The sequence below is a fragment of the Pongo pygmaeus genome, chromosome 16 (genome assembly GCF_028885625.2).
Source record: "Pongo pygmaeus isolate AG05252 chromosome 16, NHGRI_mPonPyg2-v2.0_pri, whole genome shotgun sequence".
Taxonomy (NCBI): domain Eukaryota; kingdom Metazoa; phylum Chordata; class Mammalia; order Primates; family Hominidae; genus Pongo; species Pongo pygmaeus.
Genome location: NC_072389.2, coordinates 10,350,136 through 10,372,194, shown reverse-complemented (window position 1 = coordinate 10,372,194; position 22,059 = coordinate 10,350,136). Strand labels below are relative to the sequence as shown.

The 22,059-nt window shown below is 36.2% G+C and overlaps 1 pseudogene; it reads left to right on the top strand.

Annotated features, from left to right (window-relative positions):
- Positions 1 to 19,913: 19,913 nt before the first annotated feature.
- Positions 19,914 to 21,830, top strand: LOC129008290 (cell division cycle protein 27 homolog; annotated as a pseudogene).
- Positions 21,831 to 22,059: the final 229 nt, after the last annotated feature.

Here is a 22,059-nt window from a genome sequence, read left to right as displayed (position 1 = left end):
TTCTCAGAAGGCTTCTGTCTAGATTTTATTTGTGGATATTTCCTTTTTCACAACAGGCCTCAAAAAGCTCACAAATATCCCTTTGCATATTCTACAAAAAGACTGCTTCCAAACTACTCAATGAAAGAAAATTCAACCCTGTGAGATGAATGCACACATCACAAAGTGGTTTCTCAGAATACTTCTGTCTAGTTTTTATATGGAGATATTTCCTTTTTCACCACATGCCTCAAACCACTCAAAAACATCCCTTTGCAGATTCTCCAAAAAGACTGTTTCCAAACTGCTCAATCAAAAGAAAGATTCAACTCTTTGAGATGCATACACCTATCACAAAGAAGTTTCCCAGAAAACATGAGTCTAGTTTTTATATGAAGATATTTCCTTTTTCACCATAAGCCTCAAAGCCTTCACAAATATCACTTTGCAGGTTCTATGAAAAGACTGTTTCCTAACTGCTCAATCAAAAGAAAGTTTCAACCCTGTGAGAGGAATGCACGCATCACAAAGAAGTTTTTCAGAAAGCTGCTGTCTACGTTTCATTTTTCGATATTTCCGTTTTCACCATAGGACTCAAACCACTGAAACATATAACTTTGCAGATTCTACAAAAAGACGGTTTCCAAACTGCCCAATGAAAAGAACGGTTCAACTCTCTGAGACGAATGTGCTCATCATGAAGAAGTTTCTCAGAATGCTTCTCTCTAGGTTTTATGTGAAAATATTTCCTTTTTCACTGCAGACCTCAAACCACTCATAAATATCCCTCTGCACATTCTACAAAAAGACTGTTTCCAACCTGATAAGTCAAAAGAAAGTTTCAACTCTGTGAGATGAATGCACACATCACAAGGAAGTTTCTCAGATAGCTTCTGTCTACTTTTTATGTGAAGGTATTTTCTTTTTCACCATATGCCTCAAAACGCCTTCAAATATCCCTTTACAGATTATACAAAAAGACTCTTCCCAAAATGCTCAATCAAAACAAAGGTTCAACTCTATGAGATGAATGCACACATCTCAGAGAAGTTTCTTTGAAAGCTTCTGTATAGTTTTTATGTAAAGATATTTCCTTTTACACTATAGGCCTCAAAGAGCTCAAAAATGTCTCCTTACAGATTCTACAAAAATACTGTTTTTGAACTGGTGAATCAAAATAAATGTTCAACTCTGTGAGATGAATACATACATCCTAAAGAAGTTTCTCAGACAGCTTTTTCATAGGTTTAGGTGAAGATATTTCCTTTTCCATCATAAGCCTGAAAGCATTCACAGATATCTCTTTGCAGATTGTACAAAAAGACTATTTAAAAACTTCTCAATCAAAACAAAAGGTCACCTATGTGAGATGAATGCACACATCACAAAGAAGTTTCTCAGAAAGCTTCTGTTTAGATTTTATTTGTAGATAATTCCTTTTTCACCATAGGTTTCAAATTGCTCAAAAATATTCCTTGCAGTTTCTAAAAAAGACTGTTTCCAAACTACTCAATCAAAAGAGAGGTTCAACTCTGTGAGATACACACACACATCACAAAGAAGTTTCTCAAAAAGCTTCTGTCTAGTTTTCATGTGAAGATAATTCCTTTTTCAACATAGGCCTCAATGGGCTCACAAATATCCCTATGCAGATTCTACAAAAAGACTGTTTCCAAACTACTCAATCAAAAGGAAGATTCAACTCTGTGAGATGAATGCACACATCACAAAGAAGTTTCTCAGAGAGCTTCTGTCTAGGTATTATTTGTGGCTATTTACTTTTTCACCATAGGCCTCAAAGGGCTCACAGATATCCCTTTGCAGATTCTATAGAAACACTGTTTCCAACCTGCTCAATCTAAAGAGGGGTTCAACACTGTGAGCTGAATGCACACATCCCAAAGAAGTTTCTCAGAATGCTTCTGTCTAGTTTTTATGTGAAGATATTTCCTTTTTCACCATAGGCCTCAAATCGCTCACAAATGTCCCTATGCAGATTCTACATAAAGACTGTTTTCAAATTGCTCAATGAAAAGAAAGGTTCAACTCGGTGAGATGAAAGCACACAACATGACGAAGTTTCTCAGAATGCTTCTGTCTAGTTTTTGCATGAAGATATTTCCTTTTTTATCATAGGCCTCAAAGGGTTCACAAATATCACTATGCAGATTCTACAAAAGAATGCTTCCAAATGGATCAATCAAAAGCAAGCTTCAACTCTGTGAGATGAATGCATACATCACAAAGAAGTTTCTCAGAAAATTTCTGTCTAGTTTTTTTGTGAGGATGTTTCTTTTTTCACCATAAACCTCAAATTGTTCACAAATACCACTTTGCAGATTATACAAAAAGCTCCCAAACTGCTGAATCAAAACAAAGGTTCAACCCTCTGAGATGAATGCACACAGCACAAAGAAGTTTCACAGAAAGCTTCTTTCTAGCTTTCATTTGTGGATATTTCCTTTTACACCTTAGGCCTCAAACTGCTCACAAATATATTTTTGCAGATTCTCCAAAGAGACGTTTCCAAACAGCTCAATCAAAAGACAGATTCAGCTCTGTGAGATGAATGCACACATCACAAAGAAGTTTCTCAGAATGCTTCTCTATAGTTTTTTTGTGAATACATTACCTTTTTCACTGTATGCCCCAACATTTTCACAAATATCCCTATGCAGATTCTATAAAAAGACTGCTCCCAAAATTCTGAATCAAAAGGAAGCTTCAAATCCGTGAGATGAATGCATACACACCAAAGAAGTTTCTCAGGAAGATTCTGTTTAGTTTTCATGTGCATATATTTCCTTTTTCACCATATAGCTCAAAGTGCCCAGAAATATCACTTTGCAGATTCTACCAAAAGACTGTTTCCAAAATGCTCAATCAAAAGAAAGGTTCAAACCCGTGAGATGAATGCACCAATCACAAAGAAGTTTCACAGAAAGATTCTGTCCAGATTTTATTAGTGGATATTTCCTTTTTCACAATAAGCCTGAAAGGGCTCACAAAAATCCTTTGGCAGAATCTACAAAAAGACTGTTTACAAACTGCTCAATCAAAAGAAAATTTCAACTCTGTGTGATGAATGCACACATCACAAAGAAGATTCTCAGAAAGATTCTGTCTAGTTTTTATGTGAAGACATTTCATTTTTCACCAGAGATGTCAAACCTACATATATACCTCTGCAGATTATTCAAAAACCTGCTTCCAAACTGCTCAATCAGAAGAAAGGTTCCACTCTGTGAGATGAATGCACAAGTTACAAAGAAGTTTCTTAGAATACTTTTGTCTAGTTTTTATGTGAAGACATTTTCTTTTTCACTGTAGGCCAAAAATGGATCGCAAATATCCCTTTGCATATCCTACAAAAAGATTGATTCAAAACTTCTCAATCAAAAGAAAGGTTCAACTCTGTGAGACAAATGCACACATTTCAAAGAAGTTTGTCAGAAAGCTTCTGTCAACTTTTCTGTGAATATATTTCTTTTCTCAACATAGGCCTCAAACTGCCCACAAATATACTTTTGCAGATACTTCAAAAAGACTGTTTACAAACTGCTCAATCAAAAGAAAGGTAAAACTCTGTTTGATGAATGCATATATCACCAAGAAGTTTATCAGAAACCTTCTGTCTATTTTTTATTTGAAGATATTTCCCTTTTCACTGTAAGCATTAAAGTGTTCACAAATATCACTTTGCAGATTCTACAAATAGACTGTTTCCAAATTGCTCAATCAAAAGAAAGGTTCAACTCTGTGAACTGAATGCACACATCACAAAGAAGTTTCTCAGAAAGCTTCTCTCTAGTTTTTATATGAAGATATTTCCTTTTCCACCATAGGCCCCAAAGTGCTCCAAATATCCACTTGCAGATTCTACAAAAAGATTGTTTCCATACTGTTCTATCAAAAGAAGGTTCAACTCGGTGAGAAGAATGCAAACATCACAAAAAAGTTTTTCAGAAAGCTTCTATCTAGCTTTTATGTGAAGATATTTCCTTTTTCACCATAGACCTCAAACCTCTCTCAAATGTCTCTTTGCAGATTCTACAAAAAGATGGTTTCCAAACTTCTCAATTGAAAGGCAGGTTCATATCTGTGAGGTAAATGCACACATCACAAAGAAGTTTCTCAGAAAGCTTCTTTCTAGTTTTTATATGAAGATATTTCCTTTTCCACCATAGGCCCCAAAGTGCTCAAAATATCCACTTGCAGATTCTACAAAAAGATTGTTTCCAAACTGTTCTATCAAAAGAAGGTTCAACTCGGTGAGAAGAATGCAAACATCACAAAAAAGTTTCTCAGAAAGCTTCTATCTAGCTTTTATGTGAAGATATTTCATTTTTCACCATAGACCTCAAACCTCTCTCAAATGTCTCTTTGCAGATTCTACAAGAAGACGGTTTCCAAACTTTTCAATCAAAAGGCAGGTTCATATCTGTGAGGTAAATGCACACATCACAAAGAAGTTTCTCAGAAAGCTTCTGTCTAGTTGTTATGGGATGATATTTCCTTTTTCACCATCAGCTTCAAAGCCTTCAGAAATATCAGTTTTCAGATTCTACAAAAAGTGTGTTTCCAAACTGCTCAATGAAAAGAAAGGTTCAACTCTGAGAGATGAATGCACACATCACAAAGAGGTTTCTCAGAAATCTTCTGTCTGGTTTTTATGTGAAGATATTTCGTTTGTCACCATAGGCCTCCTATCACTCACAAATATCCCTTTGCAGATTCTACAAAAAGACTGTTTCCAAACTGCTCAATCAAGAGAATGGTTCAACTCTGTGACACGAAGGCACACATCACAAAGAAGTTTCTCAGAAATATTCTGTCAAGTTTTTATGTGAATATATTTACTTTCTCACCATATGCCTTAAGACACTCAAAAATATCCCTTTGGAGATGCTCCAAAAAGATTGTTTCCAAACTGCTCAATCAAAAGAAAAGTTCAACTCTGTGAAATGAATGCACACATGACAAAGAAGTTTCTCAGAATGTTTCTGTGTAGATTTTATTTGTAGATATTTCCTTTTTCACCATAAGCCTCAAACTGCTCACAAATATCCCTTTGCAGAATCTACAAAAAGACGTTTCCAAACTGCTCAATCAACATCAATGTTGAAATCTGTGAGATGAATGCACACATCACAAAAAAGCTTCTCAGAAAGTTTCTGTCTATTTTTTATGTGAAAATATTTCCTTTTTCAACATAAGCCTCAAATCGTTCACAAATATCATTTTGAAGATTCTACAAAAAGACTGTTTCCAAACTGCTAAATCAAAAGAAAGGTTCAACTCCATGAGATGAATGCAGACATCACAAAGAAGTTTCTCAGGAAGATTCTTTCTAGTATGTATTTGTAGACATTTCACTTCTCACCATAGGGCTCAAACCGCTCTCAAATATCCATTTATAGATCTACAAAAGACTCTTTCCAAACAGCTCAATTAAAAGAAAGGTTCAACTCTTGAGATGAATGCACACATCAAATAGAGGTTTCTCAGAAAGCTTCGGTCTAGTTTTTATGTGAATATATTTCCTTTTTCACCATTAGCCTCAAAGCTTTCACAAATGTCCCTTTGCAGATTTTACAAAAAGACTGTTTCCTAACTGCTCAATCAAAAGATCAGTTCCAAACTGTGAGATGCATGCTGACATCACAAAGAAGTTTCTCAGAAAGATTCTGTCCAGTTTTTACCTGAATATATTTACTTTCTCACCTTAGGCCTCAAACGGCTCACAAATATCCCTTTGCAGATTTTCCAAAAAGACACTTTAAAAACTGCTCAATCAAAAGAAAGTTTCAACACTGTTATATGAATGCTCACATCAAAAAAAAAGTGTCTCAGAAATCTTCTGTCTAGATTTTATCTGTGGATATTTCCTTTTTCACCGTAAGCCATAAACTGCTTAAAAATATCCCTTTGCAGATTCTACAGAAAGACAATTTACAAACTGCTCAATCAAAAGAAAGTTTGAACTCTGTGAGATGAATGCTCACATCACAAAAAAGTGTCTCAGTAAGCTTCTGTCTAGATTTTATTTGTTGATATTCCCTTTTTCACTTTAAGCCATAAATCACTTAAAAATATCCCTTTGAAGATTCTACAAAAAGACTGTTTCCAAACTGCTCAATGAAAATAATGGTTCAACTCTGTGAGTTGAATGCACATATCACAAAGAAGTGTCACAAAAAGATTCTGTCCAGATTTTATTAGTGGATATTTCCTTTTTCACCATAAGCCTGAAAGGGCTCACAAATATCCTTTGGCACAATCTTTAAAAAGACTGTTAACAAACTGCTCAATCAAAAGAAACATTCAGCTCTGTGTGATGAATGCACACATCACAAACAAGGTTTTCAGAAAGATTCTGCCTAGTTTTTATGTGAAGATATTTCCTTGTTCACCATAGGCCTCAAAGCGCTCCAAATATCCAATTGCACATTCTACTAAAAGACTTTTTCCAAACTGCTCAATCAAAATAAAGGTTCAGCTCTATGAGATGAAAGTGCACATCACAAAGAAGTTTCTCAGAAATATGTGTCTAGTTTTTATGTGAAGATAGTTTCCTTTTTCACCATAGGCCTCAAAGGGCTCACAAACATCCCTTTGCAGATTATACAGAAAGACTTTTTCCAAACTCCTCAATCAAAAGAAATGTTTAAATCTGTAAGACGAATGCACACATCACAAAGGAGACTCTCAGAATGCTTCTGTCTGGTTTTTATGTGAAGATATTTCTTTTTCAGCATAGGCTTCAAACCACTCAGAATTATCCCTTTGCAGATCGCACAAAGAGACTGTTTCCAAACTGCTTAATGAAAAGAAACTTCAATTCTGTGACGTGAATGAAAACATTACAAAGAAGTTTCTCAGAATGCCTTGGTCTAGTTTTTATGTGAAGATATTACCTTTTTCACCATAGGCCTCAAACTGCTCAAAATATTCCTTTGCAGATTCTACAAAAAGACTGTTTGCAAACTGCTCAATGAAAAGAAACCTTCAACTGTGTGAGACGAAAGCACACATCCCTAGAAGTTTCTCAGAATGTTTCTGTCTTGTTTTTATGTGAAGATATTTCCTTTTTCTCCATAGGCCTCAAATCCTTCCAAATATCCATTTGCAGATTCCACAAAAAGATTGTTTCCAAACTGCTCAATCAAAAGAAAGGCTCAACTCTGTGATATGAAAGCACACATCACAAAAATTTCTTAGAAAGCTTCTGTCTAATTTTATGTGTAGATATTTCCTTTTTCAGAATAGGCCTCAAAGTGCTCAGAATTACCCCTTGCAGATTCTACAAAAAGACTGTTTCAAAACTGCTCAATCAAAAGAAAGGTTAAACTCTGTGAGAGGAATTTTTTCACCACTTGCCTCAAAGTGCTACAAATATCCATTTGCATATTCTATGAATTGACTGTTTCCAAACTGCTCAAAATCAAAACAAATGTTCAACTCTGTGATATCAATGCACACATCCAAAGAATTTTCTTAGAAATCTTTTATCTAATTTTTATGGGAAGATATTTCTTTTTCACCATAGGTCTCAAAGCACTGCAAATATCCACTTGCAGATTCTACAAAAATACTGCTTCTAAACTGCTAAATCAAAGGAAAGTTCAACTGCGTGAGATGAATGCACACATCACAAAGAAGTTTCTCAGAAAGCTTCTGTCTAGTTTTTATGTGAAGATATTTCCTGTTTCACCATAAACCTCAAAGGGCTCACAAATATCCCTTTCTGGATTCTACAAAAAACAGTTTCCCAACTGCTCAATCAAAAGAAAGGTTCAACTCTGTGAGAGGAAATCACACATCCCAAAGAAGTTTCTCAGAAAGCTTCTATCTAGTTTTTATGTGAAGATATTTCCTATTTCACCATAAGCCTCAATGGGTTCACAAATGTCCCTATGCATATTCTAAAAAAAGACTGTTTCCAAACTTCTCAGTCAAAAGAAAGTTTTAACTCCATGAGGTGAGCACAAACATCACAAAGAAGTTTATGAGAATGCTTCTGTCTAGTTTTTACGTGAAGATATTTCCTATTTCACTGTAGGTCTCAAAGTGCTCTCAAATATCTCTTTGCAGATTTCATAAAAAGACTTTTTCCAAGCTCCTCTGTCTAAAGAAAGTTTCAACACTGTGATATAAATGAACACATCACAAATACGTTTCTCAGAATGCTTCTATCTAGGTTTCATGTGAAGATATTTCTTTTTCACCATAGGGCTCAAACTGCTCAGAAATATCCCTTTGCATATTGAACAAAAACACTATTTCCTAATGAAAAGAAAGTTTCCAATGAAAAGAAAGTTTCAACTCTGTGAGGTGAATGCAAACATCACAAAAAAGTTTCTCAGAAAGCGTCTGTGTAGTTTTCGTGTGAAGATATTTTCTTTTTCACCATAGGCCTGAAATCCCACGAAATATCCATTTGCATATTATACGAAAAGACTGTTTCCAAACTGCTCAATCCAAAGAATGGTTCAACTCTCTGAAATGAAAGAACACACCACAAAGGAGTTTCTCAGAAAGCCTCTGTCTAGTTTTTATATGAAGATATTTCCTGTTTCACCGTAGGCCTCAAAGTGCTCTCAAATAACCCTTTACAATTCTGTGAAGAAAGTCATTGGTAGCTTGATGGGGATGGCGTTGAATCTATAAATTACCTTGGGCAGTATTGCCATTTTCATGATATTGATTCTTCCTACCCATAAGCAAGGAATGTTCTTACATTTCTTTGTATCCTTTTTTATTTCATTGAGCAGTGGTTTGTATTTCTCCTTGAAGAGGTCCTTCACGTCCCTTGTAAGTTGGATTCCTAGGTATTTTATTCTCCTTGAAGCTATGCAGTCATAAAAAAATGATGAGTTCATATTTTTGTAGGGACATGGATGAAATTGGAAATCATCTTTCTCAGTAAACTATCGCAAGAACAAAAAACCAAACACCGCATATTCTCACTCATAGGTGGGAATTGAACAATGAGAACACATAGACACAGGAGGGGGAACATTACACTCTGGGGACTGTTGTGGGATGTGGGGAGGGATGAGGGATAGCATTAGGAGATATACCTAATGCTAAATGACAAGTTAATGGGTGCAACACCTCAGCATGGCACATGTATACATATGTAGCTAACCTGCACATTGTGTGCATGTACCCTAAAACTTAAATTATAATAATAATAAAATAAAAATAAATATAAAATAAAAAATAGGAAAAAAAATCCCTTTGCAGATTCTACAAACAGACTGTTTCCCAACTGCTCAATCGAAAGAAAAGTTCAACTCTGTGAGATGAAAGCACACATCACAATGTTGTTTTGCATAAAACTTCTGTCTAGTTTTTATGTGAAGATATTTCCTATTCCACCGTAGGCCACAAAGGGCTCACAAATATCCCTTTGCAGATTCCAAAAAAATACTGTTTCCAATTGCTCAATCAAAAGAAAGTTTAAGCTCTTTGGGATAAATGCACACATCACAAAAAACTTTCTCAGAATGCTTCTGTATAGTTTTTATGTGAAGATATTCCCTATTTCACCATAGTCCTCAAAGGGCTCAAAACTATCCCTTTGCAGATTCCACAAAAACACCGTTTCCAAACTGCTCTATGAATAGTAAGGTTCAACTCTATCAGATGAATGGAAAAAAATCACAAAGAAGTTTCTCAAAAAGTTTCTGTCTAGTTTTCATATGAGGATACTTCCTATTTCACCATAGGCCTCAAAGGGCTCAAAAATATCCCTTTGCACATTCTACAAAAAGACTCCTTCCAAACTGATCAATCAAAAGAAAGCTTCTACTCTGTGAGAAGAAAGCACACGTCATAAGGAAGTTTCTCAGAATGCTTCTGTCTAGTTTTCTGTGAAGATATTTACTTTTCCACCATAGGCTGCAAACTGCACACAAATATCCCTCTGCAGATAGTAAAAAAAGACTGTTTCTGAATTGTGCATTCATAAGGTTCTACTCTGTGAGATTAATACACACGTCAGAAATAAGTTTCTCAGAATGCTTCTGTCTCTTTCTTATGTGAAGATATTTCTTTATCTCCATAGGCCTCAAAACGCTCTGATATATGCCACTGCAGACACTACAAAAAGACTGTTTCCAATCTGCTCAATAAAAAGAAAGCTTCTACTCTGTGAGAAGAAAGCACACATCATAAGGAAGTTTCTCAGAATGTTCTGTCTGTTTTTATGTGAAGATATTTCCTATTTCACCTTAGGCCTCAAAGGGCTGACAAATATACCTTTGCAGATTCTACAGTAAGATGGTTTCTGAACTGATCAATGAAAAGAAAGATTCAACTCTGTGCAAGGAATGCACACATCACAAAGAAGTTTCTCAGAGTTCATCTGTTTAGTTATTATGTGAAGACTTTTCTTTTTCACCATAGGCCTCAAACCACTCAGAAATATCCCGTTGCAGATTGTACAAAAAGACAGTTTCCAAACTGCTCAGTCAAAACAAAGGTTCAACACTGAGATAAATGCACACATCACAAAGACGTTTCTCAGAATGCTTCTGTTTAGTTTTTATTTGACGATATTTCCTTTTCCACGATAGACCTCAAAGCACTCCAAATATCCATTTGCAGATTCTACAAAAAGAGTGTTTCCAAACTGCTCAATCAAAAGAAAGATTAAACTCCGTGAGATGAATGCAAACATCACAAAGTAGTTTCTCAGAATGCTTCTGTCTAGTTTTTATGTGAAGATATTTCCTTTTTCATCATAGGCCTTAAACTGCTCACAAATATCCCTCTGCAGATACTACAAAAAGACTGTTTCCAAACTTTTCAATCAAAAGAAAGGTTCAACTCTGCAAGATGAAAGCACTCATCAAAAAGAAGTTTCTCAGAAAGCTTCTGTCTAGTTTTTATGTGAAGATATTTCATATTTCAACATAGGCCTCAATGGGCTTAGAAATATGCCTTTGCAGATTGTCCAAAGAGACTCTTTCCAAACTGCTCAATCAAAGGAAACGTTCAACATGTGAAATGAAAGTGCACATCACAAACAAGTTTCTCAGATGGTTTCTTTCTAGTTTTAATATGAAGATATTTCCTTTTTCACCATACGCTTCAGTGGGCTCAAAAATATCTCTTTGCAGATCCTACAAAAGGCCTCTTTCCAAACTGCTCTAACAAAGGAAATTTTCAACTCTGTGAGGCGAAATCACACATCACAAATAAGTTTCTCAGAAAGCTTCTGTCTAGTTTTCATGGGAAGATATTTCCTATTTCACCTTAGGCCATAAAGGGATAACAAATATCCCTTTACAGAATCTACAAAAAGACTCTTTCCAAACTGCTCAATCAAAGGAAACGTTCAACATGTGAAATGAAAGTGCACATCACAAACAAGTTTCTCAGATGGTTTCTCTCTAGTTTTAATGTGAAGATATTTCCTTTTTCACCATACGCTTCAGTGGGCTCAAAAATATCTCTTTGCAGATCCTACAAAAGGCCTCTTTCCAAATTGCTCTAACAAAGGAAATTTTCAACTCTGTGGGGCGAAATCACACATCGCAAATAAGTTTCTCAGAAAGCTTCTGTCTATTTTTCATGGGAAGATATTTCCTATTTCACCTTAGGCCATAAAGGGATAACAAATATCCCTTTACAGAATCTACAAAAAGACTCTTTCCAAACTGCTCCATCAAAAGAAAATTTCAACTGTATGAGATTAACGGATGCATCACAAAGCAGTTTCTCAGAAAGCTTCTGTCTAGTTTTTATGTGAAGATATTTCTTTTTCATCATAGGCCTCAAACGTCTAAGAAATATCCCTTTGCAGATTGGACATAAAGACTGTTTCCAAACTTCTCAATCAAAAGAAATTTTCAACTCTGTGTGATGAATGTACACACCACAAAGAACTTTCTCAGAATGCTTCTGTCTAGTTTTTATGTGAAGATATTTACTTTTTCACCATAGGCCTTAAACTGCTCCCAAATATCCCTCTGCATATAATACAAAAAGACTGCTTCCAAACTGCTCAATGAAAAGAAAGTTCAACTCTGTGGGATAAAAGCACACATCACAAAGACGTTCTTCAGAAAGTTTCTCACTAGATTTTATGTGAAGATATTTAGTTTTTCACCGCAAGCCACAAAGCGCTCCAAATATCCATTTGCAGATTCTTCAAAAAGACTGTTTCCAAATGGATCAATCAAAAGAAAGTTTCAATTCTGTGAGATGAATGCAAACATCACAAAGTAGTTTCTCAGGATGCTTCTGTCTAGTTTTTCTGTGAAGATATTTCCTATTTCACCATGGCCCTCAATGGGCTCACATATATCCTTTCGCAGATTCTACAGAAAGACTGTTTCTTAACTTCTCAATGAAAAGAAATGTTCAACTCTGGGAGATGAATGCACACATGAAAAAGAAGTTTCTCAGAATGCCTCTGTGTAGTTTTTATGCTAAGATATTTATTTTTCATCATAGACCTCAAACCACTCAGAAATATCCCTTTGCAGATTGTACGAAAAGATGGTTTCCAAACTGCTCAATGAAAAGAAAGGTTCAACTCTGTGACATGAATACGCACATCACAAAGAAGTTTTTCAGAAAGCTTCTGTTTAGTTTTAAGTGAAAATATTTCCTTTTTCACCATAGGCCTCAAAGCCCTCCAAATATCCTTTTGCAGAATCTACAAAAAGAGAGTTTCCAAACTGTTCAATGAAAAGAGAGATTCAAATCTGAGAGATGAAAGCACAAATCACAAAGAAGTTTCCCATAATGCTTTTGTCTACTTGTTTTGTGAAGATATTTTCTATTTCAATATAAGCCTCAAAGGGCTCACAAATATCCCTTTGCAGACTCTACAAAAGGACAGTTTTTGAACTGCTCCATGAAAAGAAAGTTTCAACTCTGTGAGACGAATGCACAAATAATAAATTAATTTCTCATAATGCTTCTGTCTAGTTTTTATGTGAAGATATTTCTTTTTCACCATAGGCATAAAACCGTTCAGAAATATCCCTTTGTAGATTCTACAAAAAGACTGTTTCCAAACTGCTCAATCAAAAGAAAGATTCAACCCTGTGAGATGAATGCACATGTAACAAAGAAGTTTCTCAGAAATCTTCTGTCTTGTTTTTATGTGAAGATATTTCCTTTCTCAACATAGGCCTCAAAGTGATCCAAATATCCATTTGCAGATCCTACAAAAAGACTGTTTCCAAACTGATCAATCAAAACAAATTTTTAACTCTCTGAGATGAAAGCACACATAACAAAGAAGTTACTCAGACAGCTTTTCTCTAGTTTGTATGTGAAGATATTTCCATTTCACCTGAGGCCATAAAGGGCTCACAAATATTCCTTTGAAGATTCTACAAAAAGACTGTTTCCAAAGTGCTCAATCAAAAGAAAGGTTCAACTCTGTGAGATGAATGCACACATCACAAAGAAGTTTCTCAGAATACTTCTGTCTAGTTATTATGTGAAGATATTTCCTTTTTCACCATAGTCTTTAAACTGCTCAAAAATATCCCTCTGCAGATACTACAAAAAGACTGTTTCCAAACTGGTCCATCAAAGAAAGTTTCAACTCTGTGAGATGAATGGACTCATCACAAAGAAGTTTCTCAGAATTCTTCTGTCTAGTTTTCATGTGAACATATTTCCTTTTTCACTGTAGGACTCAAATTGCTCCAAATATCCACTTGCAGGTCCTACAAAAAGAATATTTCCAAACTGCTCAATCAAAAGATAGGCGCAACTCTGTGAGACGAAAACACACATCACAAAGAAGTTTCTCAGAAAGCTTCTGTCTACTTTTTATATGAAGGTATTTCCTTTGGCACCATAGGCCATAAACTGCTCACAAATATAACTCCGCTTATACTTCCAAGAGACTTTCTCCAAATTGCTAAATCAAAAGAAACCTTCAACATTGTGAGATGAATGCTCACATCACAAAGAAGTTTCCCAAAATGCTTCTGTCTAGTTATTATGTGAAGATATTTCCTTTTTCACTATAGTCTTTAAACCGCTCAAAAATATCCCTCTGCAGATACTACAAAAAGACTGTTTCCAAACTGATCCATCAAAGAAAGTTTTAACTCTGTGAGATGAATGGACTCATCACAAAGAAGTTTCTCAGAATTTTTCTGTCTAGTTTTTATGTGAACATATTCCCTTTTTCACCACAGGACTCATATTGTTCCAAATATCCATTTGCAGATTCTACAAAAAGAATGTTTCCAAACTTCTCAATCAAAAGAAAGGTGAAACTTTGTGAGATGAAAGCACACATCACAAAGAAGTTTCTCAAAAACTTCTGTTTACTTTTTATATGAAGGTATTTCCTTTTGCACAATAGGCCTTAAACTGCTCACAAATATAACTCTGCTTATACTTCCAAGAGACTTTCTCCAAATTGCTAAATCAAAAGAAACGTTCAAATTTGTGAGATGAATGCACACATCACAAGTAAGTTTCTCAAAATGCTTCTGTCTAGTTTTCATGTGAAGATATTTATTTTTCACCATTGGCCTCAAACCACTCTGAAATATCCCTTTCTAGTTTGTACAAAAAGACTGTTTCCAAACTGCCCAATGAAAAAAAATGGTCAACTATTAGAGATGAATGGAAATGTCACAAATAGTTTTCTCAAAAAGCTACTGTCTAGTTTTTATGTGAAGATATTTCCTTTTCCACTATAGGCCTCAAAACGCTCCAAATGTCCATTTGCAGATTCTACAAAAAGACTGTTTCCAAACCGCCCCATAAAAAGAAAGGTTCAACTCTGTGAGAGGAAAGTGTACATCACAAAGAAGTTTCTCAGAAAGCTTCTATCTAGTTTTTATGTGAAGATATTTCATATTTCAACATAGGCCATAAGGGGCTCACAAATATCCATTTGCAGATTCTAAGAAAATACATGTTCCAAACTGCTAAATCAAAAGAAAGGTTTAACTCTGTGAGATGAATGGGCACATCACAAAGAAGTTTCTCAGAAAGCTTCTGTCTAGTTTTTATGTGAAGATATTTCTTTTTCACAATAAGCCACGAAAGGCTAAGAAATTTCCCTTTGCAGCTTCTACAAAAGACTATTTCCAAACTGCTCAATCGAAAGAAAGGTTGAATTCTGCGACATGAATTCACACATCACAAAGAAGTTTCTCAGAAATCTTCTGTCTAGTTTTTATGTGAAGATTCTTCCTTTTTCACCATGGGCCTCAAATAGCTCCAAATATCCATTAGCAGATTCTACAAAAAGACTTTCCAAACTGCTCAATCAAAAGAAAGGTTCAGTACTGTGAGAAGAAAGCACACATCACAAAGAAGTTTCTCAGAAATCTTCTGTCTAGTTTTTATGTGGAGATATTTTGTATTTCATCACAGGCCATAAAGAGCTCACAAATATCTCTTTGCAGATTCTACAAAACGACTGTTTCCAAACTGCTCAATCAAAAGAAAGGTTCAACTCTGTGACATGAATGGACACATCACAAAGCAGTTTTTCAGAATGCTTCTGTCTACTTTTTATGTACAGATATTTCGTTTTCACCATAGACCTAAAATTGCTCAGAAATGTCCCTTTGCAGATTTTACAAAAAGATTATTTCCAAACTGCTCAAACAAAAGAAAGATTCAACTCTCTGAAATGAAAGCTCACATCACAAAGAAGTTTCTCAAAATGCTTCTGTCTAGTTTTTATGTGAATATATTTCCTTTTTGACCTTAGGCCTCAAAGCTCTCCAAATATCCATTTGTAGACTCTTCAAAAAGACTGTTTCCAAAGTGATCAATCAAAAGAAAGGTTCAACTGTGTAGGATGAAAGCACACATCACAAAGAAGTTTCTCAGAAAGATTCTGTCTAGTATTTATGTGAAGATATTTCCTAATTCTCCATAGGCCTAAAGGGGATCACAAATATCCCTTTGCAGATACTACAAGAAGACTGTTTCCAAACTGCTCAATGAAAAGAAAGGATCAACTCTGTGAGGTGAATGCACAGATAAAAAAGAAGTTTCTCAGAATGCTTCTGTCTAGTTTTTATGTGAAGATATTTCTTTTTCACCACAGGCCTGAAACCACTCAGAAATATTCCTTTGCAGATTGCACAAAAAGAATGTTTCCAAACTCTTCAACGAACAGAAAGTTTCAACTCTTTGATATGAATGCAAACATCACAAAAAGTTATCTCTAAAAGCTTCTGTCTGGTTTTTAAGTGAATATTTAGTTTTTCAGCATAGGCATCAAACAGCTCACAAATATACATTTGCAGATTCTATACAATGACTTGTTCCCAAACTGCTCAATGAAAAGAAATGTTCAAATCTGTGAGATGAAAGCATGCATCACAAAGAAGTTTCTCAGAAAGTTGCTCTCTAGTTTTTAGGTACAGATACTTCCTTTTTCACCTTATGCCTCAAAGTGCTCCAAATATCCATTTACCGATTCTACAAAAAGAGTGTTTCCAAACTGCTCAATCAAAGGAAACGTTCAACTCTGTGAAATGAAAGCACACATCACAAAGAAGTTTCTCAGAATGCTTCTGTCTAGTTATTATGTGAAGACATTTTCTATTTCACTATAGGACTCAAAGGGCTCAGAAATATCCCTTTGCAGATTCTACAAAACGACTGTTTCCAAACTGCTCAATCAAAAAGAAGGTTCGCAAGCATCACAAAGAAATTTCTCAAAAATCTTCTGTCTAGTTTTTATGTGAAGATATTTCCTATTTCACCATAGGTCTCAAAGGGCTCAGAAATATCCCTTTGCAGATTCTATGAAAAGACTCTTTCCGAACTACTGAATGAAATGAAAGTTTCAAATCTGTGGGATGAATGCACGCATCACAGAGAAGTTTCCCGGAATGCTTCTGTCTGATTTTTATGTGAAGATATTTCTTTTTCACCATAGGCCTCTAACCACTCAGAAATATCCCTTTACAGATTGTGCAAAAAGACTGTTTCTAAACAGCTCAATGAAAAGGAAGATTCAACTCTGGGAGATGAATGCAAACATCACAAAGAAGTTTCTCAAAAAGCTTCTGTCTGGTTTTTATGTGAAGGTATTTCCTTTTTCACCATAGGCCTCAAACTGCTCACAAACATCCCTTTGCAGATTCTACAAAAAGACTGTTTCTAAACTGCAGAATGAAAAGAAAGTTTAAACTCTGTGAGATGAAAGCACACATCACAAAGAAGATTCTCAGAATGCTTTTGTATAGTTTTATGTGTAGAAGTTTCCTTTTTCACCATAGCAATCAAAAGAACGGTTCAAATGTGTGGGGTGAATGCACACATCCCAAAGAAGTTTCTTAGAAAACTTCTGTTTAGTTTTTTGTGAAGATATTTCCTTTTTCACCATGGGCCTCAAAGCACTCCAAATATCCACTTGCAGATTCTACAAAAAGAGTGTTTCCAATCTGCTCAGTCAAAAGAAAGGTTCAACTCTGTGAGGTGAAAGCAAACACCACAAAGAAGTTTCTTAGAAACCTTCTGTCTAGTTTATATGTGAAGATATTTCATATTTCAAAATAGGCCTCAAAGGGCTCAGAAGTATACCCTTGCAGATGCTACAAAAAAGAGGGTTTCCAAACAGCTCAATCAAAAGAAAGATTTAACTTGGTGAGATGAATGCACACATTACATAGAAGTCTCTCATAGTGCTTCTGTCTAGTTTTTTTGAGAAGCCATTTCCTTTTTCACTATAGGCCTCAGTCTGCTCATTAATAGCCCTCTTCAGATACTAGAAAAAGAGTCTTTCCAAACTGCTCAATCAAAATAAAGGTTCAAATCTTTGAGATGAAAGCCCACGTCACAAAGAAGTTTCTCAGAAAGTTTCTGTCTAGTTTTTATGTGAAGATATTTCCTATTTCACCTTAGGCCTCAAAGGGATCACAACTATCCCTTTTCAGATTCTACAAAAAACTCTTTCCAAACTGCTTCATCAAAGGAAAGGTTCAATTCTGTGAGATGAATGCACACATAAAAAATTAGTTTCTCAGAATGCTTCTGTCTTGTTTTTATGTGAAGTTATTACTTTTTCACCATAGGCCTCAAACTGCTCAGAAATATCCCTTTGCAGGTTGAACCAAAAGACTCTTTCCATACTGCTCAATGAAAAGAAAGATTCATCTGTGTGAGATGAATGCACACATAAAAAAGAAGTTTCTCAAAATGCTTCTGTCTAGTTTTTATGTGAAGAAATTTGCTTTTTCACCATAGTCCTTACACCATTCACAAATATACCTCTGCAGATACTACAAAAAGACTGTTTCCAAACTGCTCCATGAAAAGAAAGGTTCAGCTCTGTGAGATGAATGCACACATCAGGAAGAAGTTTCTCGGAATGATTCTGTCTAGTTTTTATGTGAAGATAATTCTTTTTCACTACAGGCATCAAACGGCTCAGAAATATCCATTTGCAGATTGTAAAAAATACTGTTTCCAATCTGCTCAATCAAAAGAAAGGTTCTGCTCTGTGATATGAATCCAGGCATGACAAAGAAGATTCTCAGAAAGCTTCTTTTTAGTGTTTTTGTGAAAATATTTCCGTTTTCACCATAGGCCTAAAAGCTCTGCAAATATCCGTTTGTGGATTCTACAAAAAGACTGTTTTTAAACTGCTCAATCAAAAGAAAAGTTCAACTCTGTGAGATGAAAGCACACATTGCAAAGCATTTTCTCAGAAAGATTCTGTCTAGTTTTTATGTCAAGGTATTTCCTGTTTCATCATAGGCTGTGAAGGGCTCACAAATATCCATTTGCATATTTAAAAAAAAGACTGTTTCCAAACTGCTCAAACCAAAGAAAGGTTCAACTCTGTGAGATGAATGCACACATCACAAAGAACTTTCTCAGAATGCTTCTGTCTAGTTTTTATGTGAAGATATCTCTTTTTCACCTTAGGTCTCAAATGGCTAAGAAATATCCCTTTGCAGATTTTACAAAAAGACTGTTTCCAAACTGCTCAATAAAAAAAAGTTTCAACACTGTGAGATGAATACACACATCAAAAAGAAGTTTCTCAGAAAGCTTCTGTTTTCTTTTTATTTGAAAATATTTCCCTGTTAACCATAGGCCTCAATGGGCTCACAAATATCTCTTTGCAGATTCTACAAAATGACTGTTTAGAAAACTGCTGGATCCAAATTACACCATTATGGCTCACACACTGCAGCCTCAACCTCCCCAGGGTTAGGCTATTCCTCAAGGGATCCTACAGCCTCGGCCTCCCAAAGTGTTGGGGTTAAAGACGTGAGCCACCAGCACCCGGCCTGAGTTAATACATCTGGTCTCACTATGTCTTAACCACACACCCATGAAGAACTCAAGTCAAGAGAGAGTTGGCAAGAGACTCTCAGCATTCTCTCCCGAAAGCAGTGAGGTGATGGCAGATGTGTGTCCCAAGCTCCTGGGGTTTTAGGTGACCATGTGTAGAGGAGAGATTTCCAATGTTTCCAGAGAGGCTAGAGCCACAGTTATTCAGGGCATCCGAACACGAGATGGGGTTTCTGACAGCAACTTAAGGGCCAGGAAGGGCCAGAATCTGCCAAGGCCCATGTCCCAGGGTGGGGCCAATGGAACCCAAGGTAGAGGGAGACAGCGGTCCTCACAGAGAGGACTCCAGCCCTAGGCCCTGCTGTGCAGACCAAATCAGATGGAAGAGAGTCCTTCGTCCTACATGCCACAACCCTCCACTGAACTTGGGAGTGGATCTGTTTCCCAAACATGAGGTGACTTTCGCTTTGGAATGGATCACAAGAGGCCAGGCTTTCCAGAGTCGGCAGGATAAAGAAGTCATTCTGGCTCGGCCACCCCCATCCCCCGGTAACTGGTGAATTTAAATGAGCCTAGGCTGGCAGGGCCGGAGCTGCTACAGGGGGGAGGGGTGTGGGTGGTGTGAGGGTTTCCTGAGGCACTGCAGAAATTGGGCCTTTGCCTCGAGGATGACAGTGCTGCAGGAACCCGTCCAGGCTGCTATATGGCAAGCACTAAACCACTATGCTTACCGAGATGAGGTTTTCCTCACAGAAAGCCTTTATGCAGAAGTACACTCAGAAGAAGCTTTGTTTTTAATGGCGACCTGTTCTTACCTCCCAGGAAAGGCCTATAAAGCATATAGACTCTTGAAAAGACATAGTTGTCCTACACCACAATGCAAATACCTGCTTGCAAAATGTTGTGTTGATCTCAGTAAGCTTGCAGAATGGGAACAAATCTTATCTGGTGGAGTGTTTAATAAGCAGAAAAGCCATGATGATATCGTTACTGAGTTTGGTGATTCAGTTTGCTTTCCCCTTCCATTGTCAGGACGTGTATATTGCAAGACAGATCGGCTTGCTAAAGGATAAGAATGTTACCAAAAGAGACTTAGTTTAAATCATTTCCTCTGGTATCCCTTTGAGTCGTTACGTGAAATAGGTGAAAAGCCAGATCCTGGCCAAACATTTAAATTCACATCTTTACAGAACTTTAGCAACTGTCTGCCCAACTCTTGCACAACACAAGTACTTAATCACAGTTTATGTCACAGACAGCCTGAGACGATTCTTATGGAAACACCCCAGGACACAACTGAATTAAACAGAGTCAGTTTAGAATCTTCCAATTCAAAGTACTCCTTGAATACAGATTCCCCAGTGTCTTTTATTTATTCAGCTGTAATTTCACCTGAAACTGTCCCACTGGGAACAGGAACTTCCATGTTATCTAAACAGGTTCAAAATAAACCAAAAACTGGTCGAAGTTTATTAACAGGACAAGCAGCTCTTAGTCCATTTACCCCAAGTTTTGGGATTTTGCCATTAGAAACCCCAAGTCATGGAGATGGATCTTATTTACAAAACTACACTAATACACCTTCTGTAATTGATGTGCCATCCACCGGAGCCCCTTCAAAAAAGTCTGTTGCCAGAATTGGCCAAACTGGAGCAAAGTCTGTCTTCTCGCAGAGTGGAAATAGCCGAGAGGTAACTCCAATTCTTTCACTAACAGAAAGTTCTGGTCCATAAATAACTACAACACCTCAGGTAATGAGCCCCACTATGACATCTCCCCCAAATGCACTGCATCGAAGAAGTTCATGACTCTTTACTAGTGACAGTTCCACAACCAAGGAGAATAGGAAGAAATTAAAAATGAAGTTTCCACCTAAAATCCCAAAGAGAAAAACAAAAAGTAAAAATAATAAAGGAGGAATAACTCAATCTACTATAAATGAAAACCTGGAAATTACAAAATTGGACTCTTCCATCAATTCAGAAGAGGAAATATCCACAATCACACCTCAGATTCAGGCTTTTAATCTACAAAAAGCAGCAGCAGAAGGCTTGATGAGCCTTCTTCATGAAAGGGGGAAAGGTTATTTAGCTTTATGTTCATACCACTGCAAAGAAGCTATAAATATTTTGAGCCATCTACCTTCTCACCACTACAATACTGGTTGGGTAATGTGCCACATTGGAAGGTCCTATTTTGAACTTTCAGAGTACATGCAAGCCGAAAGAATATTCTCAGAGGTTAGAAGGATAGAGAATTATAGATTCGAAGGCATGGAAATCTACTCTACAACACTTTGGCATCTTCAAAAAGATGTCGCTCTTTCATTTCTGTCAAAAGACTTAACAGACATGGATAAAAATTCTCCAGAGGCCTGGTGTGCTGCAGGGAACTGTTTCAGTCTGCAACGGGAACACGATATTGCAATTAAATTCTTCCAGAGAGCTATCCAAGTGGATCCAAATTATGCTTATGCCTATACTTTATTAGGGCGAGAGTTTGTCTTAACTGAAGAATTGGACAAAGCGTTAGCTTGTTTTTGAAATGCTATCAGAGTCAATCCTAGACATTACAATGCATGGTAAGTGGTAATGAATTGTAAAGACAAAGTCTTGTTGATGGTGCTGGTAGTCACTAATTTTTCTTGTTAGATAGCTCTTTATTGTCATGAATTTGGTTACTAATACTTAGGAATGGTACATACTGGTCAATAACTTCAAACTAACTTTTTTTATGAAATGTATGTCTTTAACAAACTCTTCAGTTAACTAATGATAATAGAATACGAGATGCTTATACTCAACAGTTTCAGTC